Below are 17,932 nucleotides of genomic sequence, written 5' to 3' on the forward strand. Positions count from 1 at the left end.
AGTAGAGTCATACAGGACATGCTTAACTCTTCCAGCAAGGAGTTCTGACAACACAAGTGAAATCTTGGCAACTAAAGAACTTATTAGAGACTCATCAGCCAGGATTTTATTGAAATTGGTGACTTAGGCAGGCTCTGCCTCGCACATAGGAAAGTGGGTGTTCAACCTAAACCATACTGTTTGCACAGTTTAGGACCAGTGAGCCATTGTCATTGTTAATGGTGAGAACCCCCTCAAAACCTTAATTTCCAGACATCAGCCAAGGGCCCACCTTGTAAGCAGGTCCTTTCAAGGGCAGCAGTTCAGATCTGCTATGCTAACTCTTTTCTCTACCCCATGTAAAGTGACATATTTGCAGACTCCAGTGGTTAGGTTGTGAACATCTTTGTGAGGGCTGGGGATAATATCATTACTTTAGTTTTATATTTACAACTCAAGCCCAGTGTCTTGCATTTAGTAAATGCACTGGAAATTTTCCTTCCTTGTTCATTGACCTACAGACCATGATTTGGCATATTCCCTGTGGTCTTATCTTAGTCAATGGCATTACAATTCAGCTGGTATCCTGTCTAGAAAATCTGTTTTGATCTATATCTTTTTCTTGGTCTCCAAATCACCTGGTCCTATTGACTCTACTTTTTGTTTCTTGATTCTATCCCATTCCCTTTAGCTCCACTACCACCAGGCCACAATAGCTTCTTTACTATCTTTGTCTATAGGCTCTGAGTTGGTCTCAATCTTCCAGTTTTGCTTCCCTCCAATCCATTGTCCAGATAGAAATAAGAGTATTCCCTCAGAAATACAAATCTAATCCTGTCACTGCCTTATTAAAAACCATTCAGGATTTTCCCCCTATAACCTTACAAGCTATCCAGCTTAAATTGAATTTAAACAGAACATACTTCCTATTAAACTGCAGGCTTTTAGATGAGTTTGTACCTTTGTACAAAACATTTTCTACTTTCTTTGCCAAGTTGATTCTGACTCTCTTATTTTGCTAGAGCATCTATGACAATGGGTTGGCTTAAACAACAAGCATTTATTGTCTCATAGTTTTGAAGGCTAGGAGTCCAAAATCCTGATGCCAGCAAGGTCATATTTTCTCCCAGAGTCGGAACTGTTCCGGTGAAGCTGTCTTTCGTCACATGGTGATGCTCTTGGAATCCTGTGGTTTTCTCTGACTTCAGGCTTCTCCTTATAAGGTCTCCAGTAATATAGATTAAGATTCACCCTGATTCAACTTGGCCAAATGACTAATAATAACATATTTAAAAGGCCTTATTTACAAATGGGTTTCCTTCCTACCCCGGAGAATGTAGATTAAACTTTGAACATGCCTTTTGTGGGGTGTATGATTCAATTCTATCTAACCCTTTTCTTGGATCTCATCTTAATGTTTTTTCCTCAGGGAGATCTTACCTGACATCTAGAATAGGTTAGGTCTTTCCATTATCTGGTACTATGGATCCTATGCTTTCCCTATAATTATACTCATCCCCAAAGTTATGATATTGTTTGTGTTCCCTTCTAGGTTATAATCTCCATGATGATAGAAACTCTGTCTATTCTGTAAACTGTTATATTGCTAATATCTAGTATGATGAATAGGGCATAGTAGATTTAAAATAAAGATTTTTTAAATGAGTGACTTAATCAGTGCTGAAAGATTTTAGGAGTGATTTAGGAGTCTGGCAGTTCCTAAAAAGCTTAAAGCATAGTTTCCATAAGACACACCAATTCTAATCCTAGGCATATACCCAGGAGAAATGAAAACATGTAAACACAAAAACTTGAACATGAATATTCATAGAAGCATTATTCATAATAGTGAAAAAGTAGAAACAACTAAATGCCTTTAAATAAATAAAATGTGGTATATCCATACACTGGAATATTATTTGGCTATTAAAAATGAAGTGTGAAGTCATCAACATGGCAATGTAAACTCAGCAGCTGAAAATCTCCCCCTAGAGATTCAGTGTAAAAAAGAAAAAAAGGTAAATTCCAAATTGTTCAGGTCTCCAGAGGAAGATATAGACTGGAGAAGGACCCTACCAATGCCAATTTGAAGAAAGAGAGAAATATAAGGTAGGAAACTGCCACCTCGGTCTGGCTGGTACTCTCCCCTCTACTTCACTTGATGTCAGACAGCATGGGAAGTGCACAGAAACAGCAGCCAGGATCTCTTCAACCAGGGGCACAGAATATACATACTTTTAGAGCAGTGAGACACTGTGTGAGACTTGGGGGACAGAGAAGGACATTTCAAGGCCCTAGCCAGTTAGAGACAAAGAGTCTGAGAAAACATGGACAGAGACTGAATCTCCAGCCATGGATCTGAAAGTCCTTCCCCCACTGCTGAAGGAAACAGCAGTAGGCAGCCTGATCCTTGTCTGAGGTTCGGCTGAAAACTAGGACAGTTGGAGGAGTCCTCTGCCATTGGTAAAGTGGAGGATACAGAATCACTGAGCAAGATATTGGCCAGCAAAGTGAGGCCACAGGAACCCCACAGTTCCTTCCCCCACATCCTCATAAACACTTTATGAGAATAATTAACTTACTGAACAGTGCCATCTTCTGGGAAGACCAGTAAGTGCAAGGGAACTGAAGGGATTTGCAGAGACTTTACAGAACATATCCCAGGCCCAAAGGAACTGGTCTAGATGTCTTGTACAGGAACCACCCCTGTTTTAGCTGAGAAATCAGATGTCTTGACTCCAAGAAAAAGTCATAACTCATACCAGGTAGCATGAAGATATGGCACAACCAAAGGAACAAACTAACAACTCAGCTGAGAAGCAGGAGCTGAAGCAATATAATTAAATATGTTCAAAAAAATCTTCTAAATCAAATAAAACATCAAATAAATGAGGTGAAGGAAAATATGGCAAAAGAGAAGAAGGATATAAAGAAAACACTGGGTGACCATAAAGAAAAACTTGAAAGCTTGAATAAACAAATGCTAGAACTTATGGTAATGAAAGGCAGAATAGAAGAGATGAAAAACACAATGGAGAGATGCAACAGCAGATTTGAAGAGGCAGAAGAAAGGACTAGTGAACTAGAAGACAGGACATCTGAAATTCTACAAACAAAAGAACAGATAGGGAAAAGAATGGGAAAATTTGAGCAGAGTCCCACAGAACTGAATGACACCATGAAGCACATGAAAATATGTATTATGGGTGTCTCAGGAAGAGAAGAAAAGGGAAAAGGGTTAGAAAGAATAATAGAGGAAATAATAACTAAAATTTTCCTAACTCTTAAGACATAAAATTAAAGGTTCAAGAACAGCATACCCAAAACGACCAGGACACTTACTAATCAGATTGTCAAATGTCAACGACAAAGAAAATTCTGAAAGCAGAAAGAAAAAAGCAATCCATCACATAAAAGGGAAGCTTGATAAGAATAAGCACAGTTCTTTCAGCAGAAATCATGGAGGTGAGAAAGCAGTAGTATGTTATATTAAGATCTGAAAGAGAAAAACTGCCAACAAGATTCTGTATCTGAAAAAACTGTCTTTCAAAAATGAGGGAGAATTTTAAATATTTACAGGTAAACAGACCCTGAGAGAGTTCACATACAAGAGACCTGCTCTACAATAAATACTAAAGTGAGTGCTACAGGCACAGAAGAAAAGACAGAAGAGAGAGGTTTGGAGAAGAGTGTAGAAAGAAGATGAACAGTAAGGGTAGCTAATAGAGTAAAAGAAAGAGAGAAAAAGTAAGATATGACATAAAATCCAAAAGAAATAATGGATGAAGAAAGTACTGCCTTTACAGTAATAACATTAAATGTTAATGGATTAAACTCCTCAATCAAAAGGCATAGATTGACAGAATAGATTAAAAAAAACAAGATTATACTGTATGCTGTCCACAAAGACTCACTTAAGACCCAAGGACAAGAACAGCTTGAAAGTGAAAAGTTGAAAAAGATATTTCATGCAAACAACAACCAGAAAACAGCAGGGGTAACTATACTAGCACCAGGCAAATTAGACTTCTAATGTAAAATTAAAACAATTAAAAGAGACAAAGAAGGACACTATATATTAATAAAGGGGGCAATTAATCAAGAAGGCATAATAATCATAAATAAACAACAACCCAGAGTGCCCCAAAATACATGAGGCAAATACTGACAACACTGAAGGGAGAAGTAGACACCTTTACAGTAAAATTGGTGACTTCAGTACATCACTCTCATCAACTGAAAAGACATCTAGACAGGGGATTAATAAGAGAGATTTTTGAATAGTATGATAAATAAGCTAGACTTAATAGACATTTACAGAGCACTGCACCCCCAAAAGCAGGATATACATTTTTTTCAAGCTCTCAAGCACTCATGGAAAATTCTCCAGGATAGTCCACATGATGAGTCACAAAGCCAGTCTCAAAAAATTTAAAAAGACTGAAATCATATAGAGTGCTTTCTTGGATCATAATGGAATAAAGTTGGAAATCAATAACAGGTAGAATGATGGAAAATTCACAAATATATGGAGACTAAACAAACACTTTAAACAACAAGTGTGTCAAGAAAGAAGTTACAAGGGAGATCAGTAAATATCTTGAGGCAAATGAAAATGAGAACACAACATATCAAAACTTATGGGATGTGGCAAAGGCAGCACTGAGAGGGAAATGTATTGTCCTAAATGCCTATATTAAAAAAGAAGAAAGGCAAAAATCAAGGAATTAATTATTCATCTGGAGGAACTAGAGAAGTAACAGCAAACAACCTCAAAGCAAACAGAAGAAAAGAAATAACAAAGATTAGAGCAGAAATAAATTAAATTGAGACACAAGAACAATAGGGAGGATCAATAAAACCAGAAGGTGGTTCTTTGAGAAAATCAATAAAATTGATGGACCCTTAGCTAGGCTGAAAAGAAAAAAGAGAGAGATACAAATAAATAAATCAGAAATGGGAGAGGAGACATAACTACTGACCCCACAGAAATAAAGGAGATAAAGAGAGGATACTATAAACAACTATGTACTAACAAACTTGACAATTTAGATGAAATGAACAACTTCCTAAAAAGTATGAGCAACCAACATTGACTCAAAAAGAAATAGAAGACCTCAACAAACCAATCACAAGTAATAAGATTCAGTCATCAAAAAAATTCCCCCCCCCCAAACAAAGTCCAGGATCAGATGGCTGCACATGCAAATTCTACCAAGCAGTCAAGAAAGAATTAGTACTAATCCTGCTCAAACTCTTCAAAAAAGCTGACGAGGGGGGAAAGCTACCTGATTCATTCTATGAAGCCAACGTCATCCTAATACAATGTCAGGTAAAGGTACTACAAGTAAAGAAAATTACAGACCAATCTCTTTAACCAATATAAACACAAAAATCCTCAACAAAGTACTTACAAATTGAATTCAACAGTATATTAACAGGATTATACCCCATGACCAAGTGGGTGCTAATCCAGTATGCAAAAGTGGGTCAACACAAGAAAATCAATTAATGTAATACACTAAATCAATAAATTAAAGAGAAAAAACCACTTGATCATCTTGATTAATGCAGAAAAGGCATTTGACAAAATTCAGCATCCTTTCTTAATGAAAACACTTCAAAGGATAGGAATATAGAAAGAAACTTCCTCAAAATGATAATGGGAATATATGAAAAACCACAAGCTACCTTGATACTCAATGGGGAAATACAGAAAGCTTTCCCTCTAAAATCAGGAAGAAGACAAGGATGAGCACTGCCACAATTGTTATTCAACATTGTGCTGGTAGTTCTAGCTAGAGCAATTAAGTAAGAAAAAAAATAATAAAAGCATCCAGATGGGAAAGGAAGAAGTAAAACTTTCACTATTTGCAGATGACATGTTCCTATATGTAGAAAATTCCAAGAAAATCTACAGTAAAGCTACTAAAGTTAAAAAATGAGTGCAGCAAAGTGACAGGGTACAAAATCAACGCCCAAAAACTCAGTAGTGTTTCTATACACAAGCATTGAGCAATCTGAGGAGGAAATCAAGAAAAAAATCCTTTCACAATAGCAACCAAGGGAATAAAATATGTTGAATAAATTTAACCAAGCACATAAAAGATCTATACACAGAAAACTGTAAAACCTTGCTGAAAGAAATCAAGGAAGACCTAAATAAATGGAAGGACATACCATATTCATGGATTGGAAGACTAAATATAGATAAGATATTAATTCTACCCAAATTTGTTAGTGATTCAATGCAATATCAATGAAAATTCCAACAACTTACTTTGTAGAAATAGAAAAACCAATAATCCAAAATGTTTGGAAGGGCAGGATGCCCCAAATAGCCAAAAATATCTTGAGAAAGGAAAATGAAGTTGGAAGTCTTGCACTACTTGACTTCAAAGCATATTACAAGGCCACAGTGGTAAAAATAGAGTGATACTGGCATAAAGATAGATGTCCTGACAATGGAATCGAACTCAGTGTTCAGAATGGACCCTTTCATCAACAACCAAATGATCTCTGATAAGGCAGTCTAGATGACTCAACTGGAACAGAGCAGCCTCTTCAACAAATGGTGTTTGAAGAACTGGATATCCATATCCAAAAGAATGAAAGAGGAGTTAATTAAAAAATTAACTCAAAATGGAGCAAAGACCTAAACATTAGTAGTAAGACCATAAAACTTTTAGAAGAAAATATAAGGAAATATCTTAAAGATCTTGTGATAGGAGGTGGTTTTCTAGACCTTACACCCAAAGTGCAAGCAATGAAAGATGAAATAGGTAAATAGGATCTCCTCAAAATCAAACACTTTTGTGCATCAAAGAACTTTGTTAGGAAAGTAAAAAGGTAGCCTACACAATGGGACACATTATTTGGTAAATACATATCAGATAAGGATTTAATAGGATTAATATCCAGAATGTATAAAGAGATTCTACAACTCAACAACAAAAGACAAATGACCCTACTAAAAAATGGGCAAAAAACATGGAGAGACACATTTCCAAAGAGGAAATACAGGTGGCTCAAAAGCATATGAAAGATGCTCAACTTCACTAGTGACTAGGAAAATGCAAAGCAAATCCACAATGAGATATCATTTCACACCTATTAGAATGGCCACTACAATTGCTGGAGAGGATGTAGAGGAATAGATACATTTGTTCATTTTGGTGGGAATGTACAATGGTGCAACTGCTCTGGAATGCAGTTTGGCAGTTCCTCAGGAAGTTAAATGTAGGATTGTCTAATGATCCAGCAATCTCCTTACAAGGTATATATTTGGAGGAACTGGAAGCAGGGACACAAACGGACATTTGTACTCCAATGTTTATAGCAGCATTATTCATAATTTTCCAGAGATGGAAACAGTTCAAATGTCCATAAATGGACAAGTGGATAAACAAACTGTGGTATATACATATGATGGAATATTATGCAGCTGTTAAGACAGAATAGTCATGAAGCTTGCAACAACATGAATGAAACTTGAGGACATTATGCTGAGTGAAATAAACCAAACAAAAGAGAACAAATACTACATGATCTCACTAATGTGAATCAGCTGTAATGAGCAAATTCTGAGAGTTTAAGTTGAGAAAACAGGTTATCAGGAGATACAAAGAGACAGTAGTTTGGGCACTTGATACTGAAGGTGTGCAGAATGTTCAAAAGGAGTGATTGTAAAGATCCAGAAATGGATAGCACAATACTATGTGATGGTTGCAAAGTATTATAAGTATAACGAACAAAGCTGAAGGTGAGTATGGTTGAAAGAGGAAGGCTCGGGAGTATGAGAGCAGAGAGAAAGAGAGGATAAAAACTGGGACTGTATAACGCAGCAAAACCTAGAGTGGACAATAATGGTGATTAAATGTGCAAATATAAGAAAGTTTTTACTTGAGGGGGAACAATTGAAAGTCACAATTATAAGGTGTTAAAAATGGGATGGTATATGGATAAAAATACAATTAATGCAAACCAGGGTCAATGGTTAACAGTAACATCATAGTGTTCTTTAATTAATTATAGCAAAGGCAATATACCAAGGCTAAATGTCAATAATGAGTGGTATATTATGGAGGGGTATGGAATTCTTGTTCTCTCTCTTTTTTTTTCTTTTTCTTTTCTCCTCTTCTTCTCTGTTTGTGGAAGAAATGGAAATGTTCTCAAATAGTTTGTGGTGGTGAATGCATAATTACGTGATTTACCATGGGGGTAACTAAGCAATTATACTGTAGGAAAATAGAATGGTGCAGCCCCTATGAGGGGCCCAGGAGGCTAACTGTAGGGTTGTCACATGATCCTGCAACCCCATTATTAGACAAAGAGTTGGAAGAACTGAAAGCAGGGGCACAAATAGGCATTTGTACACTGATGTTTATGGTGGCATTATTTATGATTTGCAATGGATGGAGGTGGCCTACGGGTACATTGATTGATGAACAGAAGGGTGTGGTGTATAATACAATGGATAAATAGTGAGCGGCTGCAGGAAGGAATGAAGTTGTGTGGCATGCAGCTAGGAGAATAAACCTTGAGGACATTATGTTGTGTGAAATAAAACCAGAAAAAATGAACCAATAATATATGGTCTCACTAACATAAACTAACTATAATGAGCAAACTCTGAATATTGAATTTGAGTACATGGGTTATCAGACAGTGGGCAGAAATTTGACAATCAATGATTAAGGAGTACAGAATGTTCAAATAAGACTCACTGTAAATTTTCCTAGATTGTAAGCTCCTACAGCAGTCACATCTGTTCCAGAGTTTTAACTATTTATTTCTAAATTCTGAGATGTTGTGCTCTTTGTATATAACCTGGTAGCTCCCTAGTACTTTGGGTATCTGTGGGACACCTGAGACTTGGAACAGAGTTTTGTAGCTCTGAAATGCAGCATTGCCCCACACAGCAACTGTTAATGAAGATGAAAAAGATCAGATGCCAATTAGAGATATGAATGAAATGGCCCTGGTTAGGACTAAGGCAAATCAGAATACAGGGTAAAGATGATACAGATGATATTGTCTGTATATAAAAACTTCAGCTCCCTTGTGTGGCCAAAGGAAAAGATGTTTATTTGCTCCCAAATTTAAAATTTCTGTAGTACACAATCTACTTTTACCTGTCTGTTAAGTTTATTTAAACAATCTAATTACATGGAAGCTAGACTAGGGAATGAGATCTTATTATTCTGTACAGATTAATGTATTACCCAGATACATTCCAGAATATTTTCGGCAGAAAATAAAAATGTTTTGCAAAGTCACCTTGAGGGACTGGGGAAACAGGTAGAACTATTAAACTTTCCTAAATGGGGAATTCCTGATTTTCTCTTAGGCATTAGGGAGTCCCACTGTAGTAAGCCAAGCCCTTAATCTTGAGGTTTACCCTTTTGAAACATTTCTACAGTGGTATAGCTAGGCCTGCATGTAATTATGCCCAAGGGTCACCCCCAGAGAGCCTCTTTTATTACTCAAATGTGCCCTCTCTTTAAGTCAACTTTACAAATAAATTCACTACCCTCCCCTCTACGTGGGACATGTCTCCCACAGGTGTAAGTCTCACTGGCCGTGTGGGGCATGACTCTCAGGGATGAGCCTGGCCCTGACATCATGGGATTGAGAATGACTAAAAGAGGAAAAAGAATGGAACAAAATAAAGTTTCAGTGGCTAGGAGACTTCAGAGAGAGTTGAGAGGTCATTCCGGAGGTTACTCTTATGCAAGCCTTAGCTAGATGTTGCAAATTGCCACAGCATCCTATGCTCCAACCAACAGTATTCCTGAAAACACTAGGGAGTGCCCTGGGTCTATCTAAGGCTCTGCAAAAGTTTTTCTTAGTAAGTTAAGTTTCTAGGAATACTTAAGACCTTAAGATAGATCCTAGGTCAGGTATGTCCTGAAACCCAGAGGTACCAGTCTATCCAAGAACAACAACCAGATTCATTCCTCAATCCTAGAAGGTCAACACCCCTTTCCTGCATGAGAAAGTTGACCTGGTCGTTGCCCAGATATCCCTGAAGATTGAGAGGAAGATCAATTGAGAGGAAGAAGGTATAACTGAGAAATTAGGATTAACAAATGACTGCAACTAGACTCATTATCTAGATATTTCTTTTTATTGTCTAGTATTAGAATAGCTAGAAGGAAATATCCGAAGTTGGTGAACTATAATTCAGTAGCCCGAATCTCTGATAGTGATTGCATAACTATACTGCAAAAAAAAAAAAAAAAAAAAGTCGTTTGCCCATGCTTGTGTGGATCTACTTGTATTGTATTTACCTGTCAATACCACGTTGTCTTAGCTAACCTACCTCTATTTTAAATCTTAAATATGGATAGAGTGCAATACTAGTGGTCAATAAAAGGGAGGGCTAAGGGGTATGGGATGTGTGGAGTTTTTCTTTTTATTTCTTTTTCTGGAGTGATACAAATATTCTAAAACCGGTCACAGTGTTGAATAAACAACTATGTGATGATATTGTGAACCATTGATTGCATACTTCTGATGGATTGTAGGGTGTGTGAAGATATCTCAATACAATTACATTAAAAAATTAAAAGTGAATATAAGAGATTTTAAAACCTAGAAGATGAGCAAATTAATGGGAAAATCTTTTAAAGAAATGAATGACGTATAGACTCATGCTATAACATGTATACAGGTCAAACACGTATTTTAAGTGAAAGAAACCAGTTATAAACAACCACATATTATATGAAATGTCCAAAATAGACAAATCTAGAGAAAGTAGATCAGTAGTTGCCTAGGGCTGGGGAGGTTGGGAGAAAATGGGGGAGTGACTGCCAATGGGTATGGGGGGGTTTCTATTGCAAGTAATTAAAAATGTTTTAGAGTTGATTGAGGTGATGGTTGTACAATTCTGTGAATATACAAAAGTAAACCATTGAATTGTGTGCTTTAAATGGATGAATTGTATGTTAATTATTTATCATAAAGTTGTGTTATGAGTTGAATTGTATTTCCCAGAAAGATATGTTGAAGTCCTAGCCCCTGTAGGATGAATGTGACTTTATCTGGAGGCAGGGGCTTTGCAGATGTACTGAAGTTACAATGAGATCATACTGAATTGGGTGGACCCTGAACCAATATAACTGGTGTCCTTAGGTTAAGAAGAGGAAAGGCACACAGAGAAGAAAGACATGTGAAAATGAAGGCAGAGATTGAAGGGATGCTTCTACCAGCCAAGGAAAGTCAAGATTGCCAGCAACCACCAGGGACTAAAAGAGGCAAGGCAGGATTCTTCCCCGCATGTTTCACAGGGAGCACTGCCCTGCTGCCGTTTTGATTTCAGCCTCCTAGCCTGTAGAACTGTGAGACAATAAATTTCTTTTGTTTTAAGCTGTCTCACTTGTGGACAAAGGGTTATTTACTTTTTTTTTTTTTTGAAGAATGATTGTGAACTAGCTAACATATCGTTCAACGTTGAAAGGGAGCTGATGGCGATTAACCCCGATTAAGAAGACCATTAGGCTAAAAAAATATTATTTGAATGAATGAATGGCCAGATCATCTTCCTCAGTCTGCTGAGTTCTGTATTAACTGAAACATCTTGGCAAGCTAGTTCACCACACAATTCAAACAATCATGCAATGTATTTCCTTGGATAACCACTGTATTTTGGTATGCAGCAGAAGGACTTTCTGTGTATTTTGTAACATAAAATATTTAAAAATAAGTGACTTTAGGGTTGAGATTTCATAAAATCAATGCTTTTTACTACTTCATCAAGAACATCTTTAAGTCAAACACGTTGTTTTTTGTTTTGTTTTCTTATTGCTAGTGTATGACATAGAAGAATGCAAGGACTGATTCAGGCTAAGGCACCAGCAGCTTTACTCTATACTGCTTTTGCACCATCCGTGCAATATTAACCTGTGAAAACGGCAAATACTTCTTCTTCTTATGAAAATAGTTTTGAGCTGATGGTCCCCTTAAAGAGTTTTGAGGATTCCTAAGGGATCTGTAGACCACACTTTGAGATCTGCTGCCTTAGTGATAAAAAGTCACTTGAGCCTTAATGCCAAGATTCAGAATGTACTTAGAGGGCAGTGCAACAGTGGCTCAGCGGCAGAATTCTCACCTGCTATGCCAGAGACCCGGGTTTGATTTCTGGAGCTTGCCCATGCTAAAAAAAAAAAAAAAAAAAAAGACTGTACTTAGAGATAACCCCTCAACCATCCAGCACCCCAGAATTAGGATGTGCTCCAATGGATCTTACTTCTAGGATTGATAGTCAACTCAAAAAAGTCAGAAAATGTTTGGTCAAATTTCTCCTTAATGTGGCACATTTCTAATTAAAGAGCAAAGAGAAGACATTGCTAATTGTTAAATAATTAGCATTCCATTACTTTTCACTTTCAGAAGATGTATTAACATTATTCACTTCAACCACACGTTATCTTAGGTTTTAATTTTTTTTTCTTCTTGTTTATGTTTCCTTATTTAGAATAGTGAGATAAGGGGCTAAAGGAGGTTGAGATGGAGCCAAGGCCTCTGTGTCAAGATAAGTAACCTCCTGTGGTCTAAGAAGTTCACAAAACTCTGTTCTGGCTATCTTTCTTGGGAAGCTTTCTGGCTTATTTATGGTAATAGATTGGAGATGGATTGAAACGTATTCTGACTGCCCTACATCTGGGAACTGAGAGGCCAGCCACCGAATTCTTGATTTGAGTTTAAAGGATGACATTCAGAGTTTAGTCTCATGCATAGTTAACCTCAGCACATGAATAATTCTCCCAGCAATGACAGAAGGGGGAAAGTGCCAAACTATTCTATAATTTACTCTTAGGTTTTAGATTGAGCGCCTGTAATTTGTAACAATACTAAAGGATAATGTATGTGCCAGTGGCCGGTTAGAGTTTTGCAATGTGTTAACACTGGTTTTGTTTAGCTTTTTACTGCACCTTTCTTTGGAAAACACTGAAATACTTATTCGTGCTGCAGAAGATTTCCCAGCATAGCCAGGTGGCATTTATAGGGCCTAATGAGAACGATGACTTGGTTCCAAGTGGCAATGTCAAAAGACTCATCGCAGCTGCCTTGTCTCAGAAGTGTCTGGAATGAGATCGACACTCTCAATTACTGCCCAGTGTGGCAGCGTCACCACATCCTTCTCAGCAGCCACCTTCTTCAAGCAGGATTCACGCCTTCTCTTCATCTGTTCAAGTGGGTGCTTTGGCAAGAAGGAAACTGTGCTGTATCTCCCTAATGCATCTTGCTGTCTTTGGCATTTTTGTTGTTTGTTGGTGGTGGTGCCAGGACTCAGCTGTTACATGACAGGCTTTGATAGAGTGAATCAATTGTTGTTGTTTTTTCTTCTTGAAATACCCATCAGACTTTACAGTTCCCCTTTAGAAATGAAGGCTGCATCATAATAGTTGTTAGCAGGAATAAGAAAAATATGACACAAGAAATTGATATCATTTTCACATTGGATGAATTTTCAGAGGAAAAACAAGTTTCGGTTTTTTCAGCATTCATTTAGATGAGAACAAATTCCACATTTCCCCGGAATCTCTCTATTTGGAAATAGAGTTAAGAGTGTACTGATTTGGCCATAGTTTTTACAACTCCTTACACACACACACACACACACACACACACACACACACACACACACAGAGAGAGAGAGAAAGAGAAACTGACTTCATTATTTATATCTTTCCTCTGACCTAGAAGGGTAGTAACCCTCAAAGAAATGTTTCTCCCTAGGAGTTAAGGAGATTGCTTTTCACTTGAACTATCTGAAATTTCCTGTGGACCATGGATTAGAAATCTTGGGGTCAGGGTTGAGGATTTGTGATCCAGATATCCCTGATGCTGCTTTCTATAAAATGAGAAATTCATATTAGTAAATTCATGCCACAGGATAGCTATCCAGCTGTCCAGCATCCAGATAAAATTGCATAATAAATCCAGAAAATTGGATGTTCCTTGTTTTTGAAGAATCGTGTTAAAACTTCTATGTCTGATAATGTCATTTGAACCCCAACTTATAAGTTAAAGAAAAACCAGAACACGCCAACTCTGTAAGATTTTTAAAATGACATTTAAAATACAGCTGACTCTAATTTGTGGTAAAAACAAAGGGAAAAAATAGAATACATATATGTTACATCCTACCTTTGTCTGTGGTGCACATTCTATGAGGAAGCTTCTACACCAATTGTGCTAATTGTGTGTTGAAAAGCTGAAGCTTCTTTAAGTCAATGGTTCCTCTTATCACTAGGAAAGGACAAAACCAATTCAGCCAGTTTTGCAAAATCACCTCTCTGTGCTTCTGTTTCTTCAACTGTGAAATGGGGATAATGAAAGTACTATATTATAGCGTTGTTTAAGGATTAAAGGAGTGACTATTAAGAAAGCACTAGGACAGAGCCTGATACATAATAAGCACTGCACAATTGTTAGTTGTTGTAACTGGGTTGATGCTAGGTGTCCAAGAAAAAAGATAAGTAGAGGGAGGGAGAAAGTAGGAAGAAGAGACAGGAGGAAGCCAAGAGAGAAAAGATCTTTCCCCTGATGATAAAGAGCATTGAAGAGGTTGGTCAAAGCTGGCATAGTCCCTAGTATTCTGCCATGGAAACTAACTCCCTGAGCAGGTGGAAAGTTCTCATAGAAGAGCCCTGCATGGTTCACTCAGGGAGTCTTTATTTTGGGCATAGTGCCTCCCGCCAAGCTTGCTGAAGACCCACACGTCCCAAGCGTAGCCTGGAATCTGCAAACCCACATGGATGTGAAGTTCTCATTAGTCAGGACTACAAGAATCTCAGCAGTAATTAGTGAAAATTGATGAACCAATACAAAGGTGTGGGGGAGTTTCTCCTTACCCTCTGGTCCTATAAGACTCACCACCTCTGTGTACTTTTGTGGGAGGGAAGACCCGGGGGATGGCTATTAGGAGTTGGATTTAAGTTTAATTAAAGTAAATAAAGAAATGCAATGTGTTCTGTGGCCATGGATTGTGGACTGAGATTTCTGCCCACTGCATTAATTGGTTCTTGTAATGATATTGTTAATAGACATGCTCTTTGGATCTTTCACATATATCTGTCCTGATTTCCAAAATATATTACATGTTTAATAGCAGGGACAATTGAAAAATATCTGCCATACTGCTTTGCTGTGCCTGGAATATCACTGTCTGTACACATTCTCTGCAGCATCTACCAAACATTTTGTGGACCATTTCGTGGAATGTTCAGTGGATGTGGATGTGCTATCCAGGGCCACAATGGCAGTGGTTCACGTCCAGTGTGCTAGGGCAGAGAAGTATCAAATGCCTTTGCCAAATCACATGATGCAAATTTTGATCAAAGTTGAACATTTTTGTCCTTGCTCCAACTGAATATTGTAACTCAGAACTCTGTGAGAGGTAATGTAGGTGAGTGAATGGTCTGTGTGATGCAATTTAGTTATAAATCTAGCATCTGAGAGCATATGCTTATTGGCAACTGTGAAAACTTTGCACTATGAGGAAACAAGATGATAAGGCCAGGGCAGAAGAGCATTCTATTCAAACATTCACATCATGCAGAGAGGCTACTAGGGAATGAATGGTGCTAAAACCAGGGAAGTTTATATGCTGGCTGTGAGACATGGTTGTATTGTAAAAGTGATTCCTATATTATTATTAGTGACTGTGATGATAATGCTGGTATTTAATCACTTCAGATATTCTGCCAAAAGCCTGGTATTCAAGAGTAGGACAAATGCTGAAAGATTGAGAACCACTGCTTTGGGATAATTTGTCCTTAAAATAGTAGTGTAAGGCACATGCATGGGAAGTTTTTGATTCTTCTAACACCATTTGAGGTATCTCAACCGGATTACCTAAATAACTCCTGTGATCGAGGAGACCCCTAAACATCAACGAACACTGTAACTAGTAGTCTGACTTGCTACTCTTCCATAGATTCTTCTGGTAAAGCGACCACCAGCCCAAATGGATTTAGACAGTTCTGCATGTTCTTAATGTTTTCATCAGTTTCTCTTCACCCCCAAGTCCCAGGGTGGGCAATGCAGAGATGGGCCCAAATGAATACAGTGTGTATGGGGATATGCGTCACTTTGCAGAACACAGAGTTTTGCAAGGGGCTGCTGGCAAACCTACCCAACATTTGCCATTAAGGAAGACACTATCTTTATTACCTTGGATTGTAAGAAAATCTCCTCTGGGGAGAAGAAGAGATTTTTTGTCCTGGAATATAAATATAATCTGCTCTCTGGATAGGAAGGCAACACTATCTCTAGCTTTCATGGCTGTCTGTTATACACCCTTGAACAAAGCTGCCAGTGTCCTTTGCTCAGAAGACCCAGACCATGTAAAAATGAAAGATCCAGGGAGGATTTTCTCCCAACAACTATCAGCCATATTTTATTTGGATCTGCATTAGTGTGGGCCTTTATCAAAGATATAAAGAAGCATTAATTTCAAGAACCTATTGCTTTCACTTTGCAAATTCCTTGGGACAGGGATTTATATGATGCATGATGACAGGTCATCTAATTAGCCATATTTCAATCTTGGCAGCTTTGTTCAAGGGTGTATAACAGACAGCCATGAAAGCTAGAGATAGTGTTGCCTTCCTATCCAGAGAGCAGATTATATTTATATTCCAGGACAAAAAATCTCTTCTTCTCCCCAGAGGAGATTTTCTTACAATCCAAGGTAATAAAGATAGTGTCTTCCTTAATGGCAAATGTTGGGTAGGTTTGCCAGCAGCCCCTTGCAAAACTCTGTGTTCTGCAAAGTGACGCATATCCCCATACACACTGTATTCATTTGGGCCCATCTCTGCATTGCCCACCCTGGGACTTGGGGGTGAAGAGAAACTGATGAAAACATTAAGAACATGCAGAACTGTCTAAATCCATTTGGGCTTGTGGTTGCTTTACCAGAACAATCCAAAATTTTTCATCTGCCTTGCATCTTTAGCATTTAGAGAAGGACATTTATGATTTATTGGTCTTAATATTGTCACTTGTTTTAACATGTTAAGCTCCATTTCTCTCATACTTAAGAGCAATTTTTAAAATTCAAGAACATCATTGAGCAATCATCTATGTGTAACGAACTGGGTCTGCAATGCAGAAGAAGCAATGGTCAATCACATTTGGATTTGGGTTGTGGTAGGTGACAGCCCAGAGGCAGCCTACTTCCTTTCCCTGCAACCTATGAAAGAACGCTGTGCTTAGTTAGGACCAGAGTTTATTGGCCTGGCACCTAAGATGAATAATGAATGTGGGCTGACTCCCTCCTTGGGGCATCCTAATAGATAATGGTCTGCTGACCCTTATTACTTCCCCTTTCTTCCTGAGCATATGAAAACCTTCACTGAGAGTGCTTGGCCAAGCATATGACTTTGATGGCACCTGGACAACCTCCTTTCTCTATCTGTTCCTGGTGGGGAGGGAGTGGATTCCATCTCTTGTGGCACAAGAAGGGTGCATGCGAACCATCTCACTGTGTAGGTGTAGACGGAGAACTTCTGGCTATGGGCGTCTGATGCCCATTATGGAAGCTGCCCTTGCTCTGTTGCTTCTCTTTGCATTGTTCCATCCAGTGTTTGTGTGAGATGTGTTTTTGCCGGCAACTCTGTCACCTGCAAATCGCGGAGTGTGTTGACATCTTTGGACCCTCTCTTGGGGATGGTAACAGGTGTCTTTTCTCCAATTTGGTTCATCTTGGGTGAATTATGTAATCTCCCTGTAAAACGGTGAGTAAAATTTTCCTCTTTGTAGGCCTGCCAGAAAACATTAAATTAGATCATGTTTTTAGAACAGTAGACATTACTGTCAGCGTTTTATTTTCTCACTTAAGAAAGAAGGCCAGATGTGCCAGTTTGAAAGGATTATGTCCCCTAGAAAAGTCATGTTTTAATCCTGATCCTTTTTGTGGAGGTAGCCATTTCTTTTA

The sequence above is a fragment of the Tamandua tetradactyla genome, chromosome 5 (assembly GCF_023851605.1).
Source record: "Tamandua tetradactyla isolate mTamTet1 chromosome 5, mTamTet1.pri, whole genome shotgun sequence".
NCBI lineage: Eukaryota > Metazoa > Chordata > Mammalia > Pilosa > Myrmecophagidae > Tamandua > Tamandua tetradactyla.